Raw genomic sequence first — 14,579 nt, 5'->3', positions numbered from 1 at the left:
AGGCGTGTTATCCTAGCAACTCAGAGCTGAAGCAGGAGGATCAGAAGTTTAAAGCAAGCCTCAGTAATTCTGTGAGGCCCTAAGCAAATTAGTGAGACTCTGTCTCAAAATTAAAAATAAAAAGGGCTGGGAAATGGCTCAATGATTGAGCGCTCCTGGGTTCAAATCCTCGTACCAAAAAAGAAAAGAAAAGAAATGTTTTTTATAAACATGCTCAGCTCAGGTATTTGCTGTTTTGAGACTGAATCCTTCTGAACAATGAGATTCAAGTCTGGGCAAAAGTAAGGACTTTCAGACCAAGGGAGTCAAGAGCAGAGGGAGGCAGAGATGATCAATCCTCCCCGTCCTGTCAAAGGGAGGGGAAGGTGTGCTGTTCCTCTACTCCCTCCTATGTTACAAATCTTCTCATTCACTACATTCAGGAATTTGTTGCTTACTCCAAAGATGTACATTAGTTCTTTCCTCTCTCTCTCCCAAATTCCCTCATAAGTTCTTAGCCCCAGGAGAGTGGGGAGTACTATTCCTGCCATGGAAACAAGAACAGGTCCCTGCATTAACTCTGGAGAATTGATGAGGATAGAGCTCCCTCAGATCTGCCTGCTATCTGCCTTTAATTTTTTTGCAGTGATTGAGTGGAAACTTCCTTGGACCCTGTCTGCTGCCTCCTACCAAGGCTAAGGTGTGCAGTCTGGAAGGCCTCCCACCAGAGGTCTAAATTCTAAATCTTCAAGGATCCCAGGAGGAACCTAGTCTTGCTGCAGGGTTGCTGCTGGCCAATGGCCTTTCTCCCTGGTCGCTCCTCAGTCAGGATTAGACCAGTGTCCAAGAAACTATCACCTACCTGCTCACCATACTGAATAACCTAGACCAGGTATTCTCAACTGCACAAGTCTATCACCCCCTGACAATTGTATAAATAATTGTGTATTGGGAGTGAGAGAAGGATGCATATGGGTTTTTCAGGAGAGAGAGAGAGTCTATAATTGCTGACAAGTTCTTAATGAAAAGTGTGACCCCAAAGTTATTAATAACCACTGGTCCAGAGTGTATATGTTTATTTTTTCTAAATAGCACAATCTTTATTTAATTTTAATAATGAGATTAATAGTCATTATAGAAATGTATTCATTAATTCATTTAATAAGTCTTTATTGAGCACCAATGCAACTCATACGGTAGTAGGAAAAACAGACTGCATGTTTGAATTCATGAAGTTCACCAATGACCGGATATGTACATTAATCAAAAAATCACACAAGTGTATAAACAATTATAATTCCACATGAGTACAAAGAAGTAATGGAACATAGGTATGTAGAAGTACATATTAGAAGATCAAGACACACTCTGAGGGGGAAGAGAGAGGACAGGGAAAACTTCCATAAGGAGATAAAATTTAAGCAGAAATAAGGAAAAGTACCATTAACTAGGCAAAAAGAGGATAATATAAATGCCTTGTAATCACACATTCTGTCTGGAAGCAATATAAAACTGCAATATCCCAGGTGATTTTTATGTGTGAGTGTGTATGTTTGTGTGTGTGTGTGTGTTTGTGTGTGATGCTGGAGATTGAACCCAGGGATTGTGCATGCTAAGCATGTGCTCTACCACTGAGCGACACCCTTGGCCCCTTTTCAGGTATCTAAGAGACATGACATGTCACCTACACAATCCAATTCAATAAACATATCTGAGGAACTGTCAATCAATAGCAGACTAAACTGACTTAGAAAGCTTCCCTCTTACCACTTAAAACTCACAGAAATGATAGAATATGTACCTTCTCTAGAAATAGCAATACAATCAAATTCATAATCATGAAATGGAAATCACCCAGAAATAAAGAAGATGCTAAACAACAATGAGCTGGAGATAAAGACATACAGGTTGATATTGTCTTTAAGGACATAATTTCACTTGGAGATAGGAGGCAATATTTCTAGGCTATGGAAAATGGGCAGCTAGTACTGAGCTCCTGTCTAAATTCAAATCCTACAGAAGTGTAATCAACATGGGAATAATAACAAGATAGTTTTTTCCCTTGCCAAAACTATATGGCAAGAAAGCTTCTTTTATGTTAAGTCAAAGGTAGATAGAGTTCTAGGGCTGGGGTTGTAGCTCAGTGGTAGAGTGCTTGCCTAGTACATGTGAGGCACTGGGTTCCATCCTCAGCACCACATGAAAATAAATAAATAAACAAAATGAAGATACTGTGTTCATCTACAACTAAAAATACTTTTTTTAAAAAAAGTTCTATGGGAGCAAATAGAACTCCCGCTTTGGCATGGAGTTGAAGTCACCAATCCTACATGTTAGAGAACCCAAAGGATACTAGCATAAAAATTAATCTGGAACTAGTGAAACATCTGGCCTTAGCAGAGGCAAACACAAACAAGGAGAAAATTAGGTCATTTAAATATAGTAAGAAATTACACAGAATGAAGTGCACAAAGATGAAAATGGTGCAAATATGAATGATAAATTGGAAGATATGGCAGAAAGAAAGTTTTAAAATACATCTGCAGGAATTCCATAAAGAAAGCCTATAGACAAGGAGGATGAGGCAACATTTGATGGGATTGTGTCAGAATTTCAACAACTGGAGCAAGGAAATAACATTTATATTGAACACAGTGAGTTTTGAGCAGGATAAAGAAAAATAAAACCGTAACTAGATAAATCTTTGTATATACCTGGCACAGCATTTTTATTTATTTAGGTCTTAGGAAATCTAAAATCTCTTCATAAACCTTTCCTGATGTAAGTAATGGGGAAAATGGAAAAGTAAGAGATATTCTGCAAGGGAAAAGAAAGAACAGAAGCTTTTATCTGAAACATAATATTCTATCATATACGCACACAAGTAAATGTGCATATATTTGCAACATCTAATGCAATATTAAATCTCTCTTTTAAGAGTCAATAGGAGGGCTGGGGTTGTGGCTCAGTGGTACGGTGCTTGCCTGGCATATGTGAGGCACTAGATTCAATTCTCAGCACTGATATACATAAATGAATAAAATAAAGATTCACCAACAACTAAAATCATATATATATATTTTAAAAGAGACAGTAAGAAACCATCTTCTAGAAGGTGCACTATTAGAGAAGAGGAAGAGGATCAGGGAAAGAGAGGAAAGTAGGGGAAGGGAGGATTATGGGTGTGTGAATATGATCAAAGTATCTTACATACATGAATGAATATACCACAATGAAACCTATGACTCTGTATAATTAAAATGCACTCATAGAAAAGAAACCATCTTTGAAAAAGGGAGGAAATGACATTCTCTTTTCAGGACTCCAGTCAGAAAGTACATGACAATGTTTAATGATTTTCTGTGTCACTCCATCCCTTAGTAAATCACTGTATATTCTCCTCATTCTTACTATTCAGAGTTTTCCCCTGGAAACATAAGCAGGATGAAATCATTGGGAAATGGAAACGGTATCAGTTGTTGATCAGGCCAGTCTCTACACAATTTTTTTGCTTGTACCCTGCTTTCTCCTGCTTTCTCGTACACAACAAATTCTGAGCTTAGTTCTTTTTTTAAATTTATTTTTATTGTAAACAAATGGGAACATCTTGTTTCTCTGTACATGAAGTAGAGGCATACCATTTGTGTAATCATACATTTACCTAGGATAATAGTTTTGATTCACTCTGTTATTTGTTTCCTTCCCCCCCACCCCTCCCACCCCTCTTTTCCCTCTATACAATCCCTCCTTCCTCCATTCTTGCCCCTCTCCTACTCCCCATTATGTGTTATCCACTTATCAGCGAGATCATCCATCCTTTGGTTTTTTGAGATTGGCTTATCTCACTTAGCATGATATTCTCCAATTTCATCCATTTGCCTGCAAATGCCATAATTTTATCATTCTTTATGGCTGAGTAATATTCCATTGTATATATATACCACATTTTCTTTATCCATTTATCTGTTGAAGGGCATCTAGATTGGTTCCATAGTTTAATTACTGTGAATTGAGCTGCTATAAACATTGATGTGGCTGTGTCACTGTAATATGCTGATTTTAAGTCCTTTGGGTATAAACTGAGGAGTAGGATAGCTGGGTCAAATAGTGGTTCCATTCAAGTTTTCTAAGGAATCTCCACACTGCTTTCCAGAGTGGTTGCACTAATTTGCAACCCCACCAGCAATGTATGAGTGTACCTTTTGCCCCACATTCTCACCAACACCTATTGATGCTTGTATTCTTGATAATCACCATTCTAATTGGGGTGAGATGGAATCTTAGGGTGGTTTTGATTTGCATTTCTCTTATTACTAGAGATGTTGAACATTTTTTCATATATCTGTTGATTGCTTGTAGATCTTCTTCTGTGAAGTGTCTGTTCATTTCCTTAGCCCATTTGTTGATTGGGTTATTTATATTCTTGGTGTAGAGTTTTTTGAGTTCTTTACATATTCTGGAAATTAGTACTCTATCTGAAGTATGAGTGGCAAAGATTTTCTCCCACTCTGTAGGCTCTCTCTTCACATTGATGATAGTTTCCTTTGCTGAGAGAAAGCTTTTTAGTTTGAATCTATCCCAGTTATTGATTCTTGCTTTTATTTCTTGTGCTATGGGAGTCCTGTTAAGGAAGTCTGATCCTAAGCTGACATGTTGAAGACTTGGACCTACTTTTTCTTCTATAAGATGAAGTGTTTTTGGTCGGATTCCAGGGTCCTTGATCCATTTTTTGTTGAGTTTTGGCAGGGGGAGAGATAGGGATTTAGTTTCATTCTGCTGCATATGGATTTCCAGTTTTCCCAGCACCATTTGTTGAAGAGGCTATCTTTTCTACATTGCATATTTTTGGCACCTTTGTCTAGTATGAGAAAATTGTATTTATTTGGGTTTGTGTCCATGTCCTCTATTCTCTACCATTGATCTACCTGTCTATTTTGGTACCAATACCATTCCGTTTGTTACTATTGCTTTGTAGTAGAGTTGAAGTTCTGGTATTGTGATACCCCCTGCTTCACTCTTCCTGCTAAGGATTGATTTAGCTATTCTTTGTTTCTTATTCTTCCAGATGAATTTCATGATTGCTTGCTCTATTTCTGTGAGGTACGTCACTGGGATTTTAATTGGAATTGCATTGAATCTGTATAGCACTTTAGGTAGTATGGTCATTTTGACAATGTTAATTCTGCCTATCCAAGAACATGGGAGATCTTTCCATCTTCTAAGGTTCTCTTTAATTTCTTTCTTTAGAGTTCTGTAGTTCTCATTGTAGAGGTCTTTCACCTCTTTTGTGAGATTGATTCCCAAGTACTTTATTTTTTTGAGGCTATTGTGAATGGGGTAGTTTTCCTAACTTCTCTTTCTGAAGATTCATCACTTATGTATAAAAATGCATTCGATTTATGAGCATTGATCTTATGTCCTGCTACTTTACTGAATTCATTTATGAGTTCTAAAAGTTTTCTGGTGGAATTTCCTGATTCCTCTAAGTATATAATCTTGTCATCAGCAAATAGGGATAGTTTGAGTTCTTCTTTTCCTATTTGTATTCCTTTAATTTCCTTGGTCTAATTGCTCTGGCTTGAGTTTCAAGGACAATGTTGAATAGAAGTGGTGAAAGAGGGCATCCCTGCCTTGTTCCAATTTTTCGGGGGAATGCTTTCAGTTTTTCACCATTTAGAATGATATTTGCCATGGGCTTAGCATAGATGGCTTTTACAATATTAAAGAATGTTCCCACTATCCCTATTTTTTCTAGTGTTGTGAGCATGAAGGGATGCTGTATTTTATCAAATGCTTTTTCTGCATTATCAAAATAATCATGTGATTCTTGACTTTAAGTCTATTGATATGGTGAATTACATTTATTGATTTCCAGATGTTGAACCAACCTTGCATCCCTGGAATAAAACCCACTTGATCGTGGTGCACTATCTTTTTAATTTATTTTTGTATGTGATTTGTTAAAATTTTGTTGAGAATTTTTGCATCAATGTTCATTAAGAATATTGGTCTGAAATTTTCTTTCCTTGATGTGTCTCTGTCTGGTTTAGGTATCAGGGTGATATTGGCCTCATAGAATGAGTTTGGGAGGGTTCCCTCCTCTTCTATTTCATGGAATAGTTTGAGGAGTATTGGAATGAGCTCTTCTTTAAAGGTTTTGTAGAACTCTGCTGAGAACCCATCTGGTCCTGGACTTTTCTTTGTTGGTAGGCTTGTGATGACTTCTTCTATTTCATTACTTGAAATTGATCTATTTAAATTGTGTCTGTCCTCCTGGTTCAGTTTAGGTAATTCATATGTCTCTAGAAACCTGTTGATATCTTCGAGATTTTCTATTTTGTTAGAGTATAGAATTTCAAAATAACTTCTAATTATGTTTTGTATTTCACTCGTGTCTGTTGTGATATTTCCTTGTTCATTGCGAATTTTAGTAATTTGAGTTTTCTCTCTCCTTCTCTTTGTTAGTGTGGCTAAGGGTTTATCAATTTTGTTTATTTTTTCAAAGAACCAACTATTTATTTTGTCAATTTTTTCAATTGTTTCTTTTGTTTCAATTTCATTGATTTCAGTTCTGATTTTAACTATTTCCTGCCTTCTACTACTTTTGGTGTTGCTCTGTTCTTCTTTTTCTAGGGCTTTGAACTGTAGTGTTAGGTCGTTTATTTGTTGATTTTTTTCTTCTTTCATTGAATGCGCTCCATGAAATAAATTTTCCTCTAAGTACTGCTTTCATAGTGTCCCAGTAATTTGGACATAATGTATTTTTGTTCTCGTTTACCTCTAAGAATATTTTTATTCCCCTCCTGATGTCTTCCATTATCCACTCGTCATACAATAGCGTATTATTTAATTTCCAGGTGTTGGAGTAGTTTCTGTTTTTTATTCTGTCATTGAGCTTTGTTCTTTTAAGTTATAAGTAAGATAATGTGCTTATGTGAAACACAGAGACTAGGGAGAGGTGGGGAAGTCAGATTAAGAGAACAGATAAATTATGGGTAACAGTTTAGATATACTTTCTGAAAATCTTTAATCTACCACTTAGTAGGGCTCTCTAGGTATGTCTAAAAAATAGTACATGAATCACAATGGTTGGTACAACTAAGAATAAACAAAAGCATGAAACTACTTTCAATGAAATCTCAGTTCTCTCTATTTTCCAGAAGACTTAGAGTTTTCCATTCTCCAAGTTTCTCTTACTTCTATATGTGACTATTCATTTGGTATCTGAGCATTTCAAAATTTATATTATTTATATTATCTCCAACTGAAATAGAACTTTTGGAAGATTGTTATTATCTTGAGCAACAAAAGTAATACTAACATAAAAAGAAACAATTCAAGCAAAACAATAATTTCTGGTATCAAAAAACATGATTTTCACACTTTAAATCACTGTCCAATTAAATGAAAGAGGGAATGTCACTGTTGAGAATTGAATAAGTAGTAAGAAGGATCATATGAAAATCTAAAGAATAAATGAAAATTATTGTAGAGACATATTTATAGCTGTTTGAGGAAGTAGCTCCAAGATGGCGGCTGGCATTGGGACAAGAGGTGGTGCATAATTAGTGTTAACATGGCGGGATCTCTTCTGACCTTTTGCCTGATTGGTTGATGTCTCCCCCGCTTGCGGTCAACACATGTTCCTCATTCTTAATTGGTACCATGGCGCGTGCTCCTATCGTGCTACTTAATCCTAAGCTGATTGGCTGCCTTAGTGGATATAAGACATTCTCTTCTCCTGAGAAGCGAGTCTCTCTGAAAAAGAAACAGCACCTCTGAGAAGAAGCACCTCTGAGCAAGCAAGCACCTCTGAGAAAAATAAAGAAGTTGGTCATTCCCAGTCCGCCTCCGATTCTTTCCCCTGGTCTCATTGCTGCAGGCAGCAACAAATTATGAAGGAAAAGATTTTAAAGTTGGAGGACTGCTCCAAATGACCCAACAAATAAATGAATTCCTAGAATGAGACAAAGCAATGGATGAAAGAGAAGTAATGGGTAAAGAAATAAAAATTTCCCCTAATCTAAATAAAGTCTTGTGGCTACTGAGTGAAAGGATACACCAAGTACCAGATAGGATTATGAAAAAAAGGTCAAAGTACTCTCATAAAACTAATAAATCCAATGATAGGGAATAGTACAAAAACATGCCTAGAAAGGAAAAATATACACAATGCTAAGATAAAAGTAGTAACACCCATAAAGTGTGCCCAGCCAAGTCATTCTTCACAAATCAAGGTGGATTAAGATACATTTGGAAATGCAAAGATTCAGAGAGCATATAATCCAATCTAAACTATCATGCAGCATTTATTGAGCACTTACTACTTGCCAGGTACTGCTCTAAGCACTCTATGAATCTTATTTAACTCCCCCATGTTACACATGAAGAAATTGAGATACACAGTGATTAATAACTTCCCCAAGAACATACAGCTTTTAAATAAATAACTTTTAACTCAATCACTAATTCCAACCCCAAAAATTTAACGGCTATATATTAAATGTTATTTGGATTTTGTATGAACATTTCTAAAGGTTTCCTGTTGCTCGAGTCACGAACAGTGAGAAAACAGGGTGCCTCTGTGGATTCTATAGTAGAGAAACACTGCTTGATTTTGAGTGTCAGCACTTATGGACTGAAATGTTCAGAAAAGCATAGTAGGTTTGCCAAATAAATGATATGAAAAATGTGTAAGAACACAAATTTGAATAAACTAAAAAATAGAAAGTAAAGAGGCTCACCAAAATAAAATTAATAGTAAACAAATAATAGAAAACATCAAATAAAATGGAAAGAATAAAGTTAACAGTATTAACTAAATGAAAAGGCACAGACCATTATACTACATTAAAAATAAAATTCAACTATATATTGTTTACAATAAACACTCCCACAATACAATGACAAAGAAAGGTTAAAAGAAGGCACTGGAAAACAAGATATCAGGCATATGTAAACATAAAGAAAACAGGATTGAAAATAGTCACATAAATCAAAGTGGAATCTAAATCTAAGTAGGAGAAAAGGACTCTAAAAACAATTAAATCATGGTATGAACCAGGCCGGGTGGCACATGCCTGTAGTCCCAGCTACTCCAGAGACTGAGGTAGAAGGATCACTTGAATCCAGGAGTTCAAGGCCAGCCTGGGCAACACGGTCAGACACTCAAAAAAAGTCATTGTATGTATAAATGACAAATGGCATAACTTAAGAAGAACTTATAACAGTTCTAATCCTCCATGTACCAAACTAAACATTAGTTTAGCATTACAACTAAACAATAAAGCAAAAACTCTTAAAATTATAAGGAGAACTTTAATATACTTCCATGAGAATTTGACCAATCCAGTAGATGAAAAAATAATCAAAGACAGAGGAACTAAATAATTAAAATTTATAACTCAAAAGATAGAAATTTGTTTTATATAAGGAGAGAAGTGCATTTTTTGGGAAACTTTAAAAAATTGATCATAACCTTCACAACATAAAAATACATTAATACATTCTAAAAAGAAGTGAAGGTATAGGCATACCCTTTTATCTTAACAAAAGAAAATTAGAAATAATAACAAAAGATGACCATGAAAGGTAACTGCCTGATGATACAACATGGTTCTCAAAAGTAACCCCTGGTCAAAGAGAAAATTTAAAATAAAACTTCAAGCTATATGGGAAACAAAGGAAAAGGAAAATACATCATATCAAAACCTATAAGACATGGCTAAAGCTGTACTCAACTAAAAATATGCAATCTTAAGGATCATTATTTTTCAAATATACCATAAATAAAGGAAATAAACACTCTTCTTGAAGAATTATAAAAGTAAAACGAACCCAGAGAGAGTAGAAATTAGTGACGTTTTAATTAAAAATAATGACTAAGAAAACAATTGCAGAAGTGATAAATAAAACAGGTAATTCTTTGAAAAGATCAGTAAAATTGATAGAAACTTTATAAGTATAACTAAATAAAACCAAGGGAAGAAAAAGGATATAAATTATCAATAATAAAGGGCAGAGCCATATAAATAGATGTGATTAAAATAATTATAATTTTTCATACAAATCTATGACATCAAATTTGAAAATCTAAAGGTAATGTATAATTTCCTAATAAACCAGAAATTACCAATATTAACCCAAGAAACAGAAAAATTGACTAGACCAATCATTATAAGTAAGATTGGAAATATGATAATAGATCTACCATTAATAAAGGAACCAAGAACACAAAATTTTAAATGTTAGTTCTGTCTAACCTTTAAAGAAGAAATAAGAATAACATTATTTAAACTCTGAAGGAAAAGAGGGGGGAAATTTGAACATTCACCAAAATGTCTTAATTCATAGTGTTCAAGGCTTCTAGATTTGCTAGTTCATTCCATACCTCAAAAAAGATCAGTTTCTTATCTGTGTTTCCAAGACACAATTGACAATATTCAAATAACCCTCCTGTTTGGAAGACTATATCAGCCAGCAGACATTTAGACTCTCAAATACACAAATTAGAGCATTCATTGTCACATGCCCCAGGACAATATGAAAATTGCTTTCAGTGATGTGTTGTCACATTTGCTTAAGCCACCCATTAAGCTACCTTTTATAAATTATGGTATTCTCATAGTCCAAGTGCATTTTATTTATCATTTTGGTGTTTTAATCACTTTGTAATCAATGCATAGCACAACAGATTATGAGGATTGCTACAAAGTGCTATTAATTCCATCTTTTATAAAACAGATTCTGTGAAACAGAACTTCACTAACAGTACTCAGTGCATTATATCTCAAAGATAACAAACAGAGCAATGTTTTCATTTACAAAGAAGAATAATATTTCATAAATAACCCATGGCTTATGGTGTATGAAAAGTCCTGCAGACAGTGAGGGCCCTCCCTCACTGACACATTCAGTGTTTGGGACCAGGAAAAAGAAATAACCGTTTATCTCTACTGGATGCTACATACAAAAGTATATAACAAAAGCATTACAAAGAAGTGCTCCTGTTTGCTTACACACACACAACACACACACACACACACACACACACTTTTTTAAAAGCTTGAAGAAAATATTTTAAAATACTTTTAAAATCTGAGGTGGGAAATGCTTGTCTAAACATTAAAAACCTAGGAACTATAAGGGAAAAGTCTGAGTGATAAGACTACCTAAAAATGTAGATAATATACACAGAAAGAAATTATGAACAAAGTTAAGTGAGTTAAGAAATACATGGATAGATATACATAATAAATTGTAAGTGGAAAAGTTGCAGAAAAGAACAATATATAAACTGTGAGTTCATGTTTTTTTTTTGAGTTCATGTTCTTTTAAGAATGCACATACAATAATTATTTGTGTTCATATACCCATAGAAAGCATCAGACTAGTAACAGTAGGTTACTAGTAAGATGTTTGAGAAGAAGCCAGTTTTTATATTTTACTCTATATATTTATCTTTTTAATTTTTAATAAGCAGGTATTACTTTAGAGTTTAAGAAAATACAATAAAGAAGATCACAATAGAAATCATTGTAAAATATAATCTCTGAGAGTGCTGGAAACTCCCAAAGCTGTCTCAGGGTAGAGTCAAATGCCTAATTTTATGTAAAATCCTGTCCCCCAATGTCCAGGAGTTATATCACCTTCTTTCCTCAATGCTAATTTTTCCCTATGTTGAAGTAAATACATCTGAAATGTCTATCAGCAGTTAAAAATAGCTGAAAAGCAATTCTGGGATCTTACTAATACTATATAATAACATAATAATACCCAACAAAACAAATATGATTACACAGGTTTGGCATATATTTATAAGCATTAACAAGTTATGACATTCATAATTAAAAGTTTTACCATTATATCAGAAGAAAAGCAACCAGAATTGCTTTGGATTTTCATAGCTGACATTGTGCAATTTAATGCTTCCATTTTTCACTATCCATCATACAGACTAACTTAAGAGGTGATGATTAATGATTATAAACCACAATTGATTATAAAAAATCATTTTCCAAGACATTTTGAATGGGTCAAAACTATATAAAATATTTTAAAATTCACTTCTTTGATTCAGTCTTTTGTATATTCCATCTTTTCTAATATCAAAAGACAATCCATTTGAATCATTTTAAATGATGGAAGAAAATTAAAATTTTTCTTTTATGGATTCATTTCATTAGGTCTGGGTTTTCATTATAGCTTATTGAAAGAAGGTCACAAAAAATGATCATGAACATAGTTAAAATTCCATTTTAACAAAGAGAAATGATACTTGGAAAAATTAAAAGGCAACAATTTTCTTTGGGTTTCAAAAAAATTATAGTAATATATTATTTATAATTTTTAAAAATACAGAAAATGGTGAGACACATAGGAGAGAAGGCATTGCAAATATTATGGTCTTTTGACCTAAGAGTATGTATCTCTCAGGAAACAAAGGGGGAAAGTTCCTCAACATTGGTCTGGGCAGATTTTTTAGAAAGGTCCCCAAAAGTACATGAAACAAAAGGAAAAACAGACAAAAGAAATTTTATCACACTAAAAGTTTTCTGCACAGCAAAGGAAACATGCAACAGACTAAAGACAAAAACTTATAGTAGGGGAGAAAATATTTGCAAACTATTCATCCAACAAGGGATTAATATGCAGACTATAAGAGGAACTCATAGAATTCAGCAGTAAAAAAATTAAATAATTGGATTCAACAAGCAGGCAAATAATCTAAATATACATTATTTCAAAAGACATAAAATGGCAAACAAGTATATGAAAAATACTCAATATCACTAATCAGCAGAGAAATGCAAATTAAAGCTATGAGATACTGCCTTATGCCTGTTATACCTATTGTCAAAAAGATGAAAGATAAAAAAGTGTTCATGAGGATGTGGAGAAAAGAGAATCCTTGTACACTGTGGTAATACAAGTTAGTACAAAATTTTGGAAGATCAAAAATAGAATCACTATATAATCCAGCAGTCACACTCCAGGGCAGATTACACATCTGAAAAAAATGCAATCAGTATTTCAAAAAGGTACATACACTCCCATATCTATTGCAACATTATTCAGAATAGTAAAGACATAGAAACAACATAAGTGCTCATCAACAGAAGAATGGATAGAGAAAATGTAGTGTGTGTACCCAGTGGAATACTATTCAGCCTTTAAAGAGAAGGAAATTCTGTCCATTGCAACAACATGAATGAATCTACAAAAATATTAAGCTCAGTGAAACAAGTCAGACACCAAAAACAATGACAGTATCTCACATATATAGTATAAAAATGTCAAATTTATAGAAGTAGAGTGTGGAATGGTGGTCTGAGAGGTAGGAAATGGACAGGGAAAGGGAGATATTAAGCAGAGTGCAAATGTTTGCTTAGAAAGAGTAGGTTCTACTATTCTATTGTACTGAATAGTAACTATCATTAATAATGTGTTGTATATTTTAATATTGCTAAAAGAGAAGATTCTAATTGTTCTCACCACAAAATGATCAGTATGTGAGTTGTATATGCAAATTAGCCTGTTTTAATCATTCCACAATGTATACCTGTATCATAATACCACATTGTATCCCATAAATATACATTTGTCGATTAAAAATAAAATTAATTTTAAAAAAAGAATAAATTGCATGGTTTAACAAAAATGAGTATATATCTCAAACTAATAGCCAAATTGATCATACCTATTAATATTCATAAAAGTACCACCCACTGATGCTCCACTTCTACTAAAGGAGCATCTAAGCAGACAAAAGATACAACTATGGCAGAGGAGAAGTACTGGATTTCAGCAACAGGTCAGTTCCAATAGCAGAGAAGGACACACCAGGATCTTTTACTTTGAAGGTACCAGCATCTACCTAAGGTGGATAAGTTCCCTGAGCACTAAATAAACAACCTGCTATGATAAATTTGGATTCTTTTTTTGGGGGGGAGGGGGTGCTGGGGATCGAACCCAGGGCCTTGTGCTTACAAGGCAAGCACTCTACCAACTGAGCTACTACCCAGCCCCCTAAATTTGGATTCTGATGTCAACTGATCTTAAGGAGAGAAAGTTCTGAGAAGCAAACACTAAGAATCCAATCAACTTGATAAATCTATTTTACATAAATCATCATCAAAAGGAAAACCCATTTCACTGATGGCATGTTATGTCCTCTGCAAGCTTACAAATGCTCAGGAATTGAGGTGGCTCTTGTGCCCAAACAAAGCCCCTCACGTAACAGCTCCTCTCACTTTTTAAGATGCTACGGTCAACAGGGTCAGAGAGTGATACTTAGCCCACTCTGAATGAGAAGTGGAATTACATTTGCATGAATCTGTCAGAAGAAAAGCATCTCTGCAATAGGTCTTCCTTCCCTCTCTTCCCCTCTACCTCCTATTCCTCTCCTCAAACACACACATTGTCCTGGCCCTTAACACAGGCCTGAGAGGACCCCAATGGAGAAGGTGAAGCAAGGAGGTACACTACTCTGAGAAGTCAATGTTCCTTATCCTGCTTATACCACAGCCCCAGGCAAAGCAGGCCAGGACCCCACAAAAGCCCAGAGACAGCTCTAGGTGAAAGCAAGGAGAATCACAGAT

The sequence above is a fragment of the Sciurus carolinensis genome, chromosome X, assembly GCF_902686445.1.
Source record: "Sciurus carolinensis chromosome X, mSciCar1.2, whole genome shotgun sequence".
Classification (NCBI taxonomy): domain Eukaryota; kingdom Metazoa; phylum Chordata; class Mammalia; order Rodentia; family Sciuridae; genus Sciurus; species Sciurus carolinensis.
Note: the sequence above shows the minus strand (reverse complement) of the source record.